We start from the raw sequence: 1,134 nt of genomic DNA, 5'->3' as shown, positions 1-1,134 counted from the left end.
GCCCTGTAGAGAGGTAGCAGGAAACAGCTCAGTTATTAGAATGGCAGTTTGCCGGTTACTCTGTAAATGAATGTGAGTAAATCCAGGAAAGAACCACAAATAACGCTAAAACACTATTACTCCATTTTGCACAAACAGACTGCTTTACCATTAGTTAAAACTAGTTCTTCCTGAAATCCTTTACTAGGATTACGGCACTGTTAATGTGTTTCAGCTGTCATCCAGAAAAGTCAGATCTCAAAGATCCATTCCATCTTTCAGAGTAGTGCTCCATTGAGAACTAGAAAGCTGAGCAGTTTTGACTTACAGACTGAAGGACAATTTCAACGCACTTTAAGCCCATCATGTTCCTGTACACTGGTCCCACTCCCGCTTTGTCTTAACTTTCTCGTTAGTCACAGTAGAGCAACGAGTCTTTGCTCATATAGCCCTTTGAGATCTAATGATAGATAGTGCATATTTCTAAATAGTTAAGACCTTTCACACTTAGGCAAATACCACATCAGTCAGAAATAGTTCATATAAATAGACAAATTTTCTTCATACTTAATTGTATGAAAAATCCAATTAAAAAGAAAAAAAGAGGTACAGTTGGAAAGATTCCCTCTCAGTGATTACAGGCTACATGTGTACCTGAAGTGGTTGCACTGAAATTGCCCTTCAGCTTCTGTGAATCAAGTTTGTTCAACCTCCTCTAATTCTAAACACCAAATCTAGCATTGCTAGATAGGAGAGTGTAAGGATGGAGTAAGCGTTTAAACGGGACTTTTCCAGACAAGGACTGAAACACAGCTGGCACATTATCCTGAACAGTTAAATCCTGTACTGTACTAATTCTGTTGAAGTACGGCGTTTCAGTCTAACCTTTTCTCTAGCTAGTAACTCACATATGTCTTGTAATATTTGTCTGGTTATTTTACGTGGTCTGATTCTGTTAGATTAAGTCTACTAATTGTATTAGTAACAGCTACAGCTGAGAAGACGAGGTTGTTCAAAGGAAAGAGGCATGATATTAATTTTCATTAGTTTATTTCTATAGGTCTTAATTTTTGGAGAAAACAGAATAATAATGATTTCCTTCAGGAAATAGTCACAACTTTTGCGACTTTCGCACTAAGATATCAAAGTTACTAT

Source organism: Phaethon aethereus (assembly GCF_964289735.1).
Source record: "Phaethon aethereus genome assembly, chromosome: 15".
NCBI classification, from domain to species: Eukaryota; Metazoa; Chordata; class Aves; order Phaethontiformes; family Phaethontidae; genus Phaethon; species Phaethon aethereus.
Note: the sequence above shows the minus strand (reverse complement) of the source record.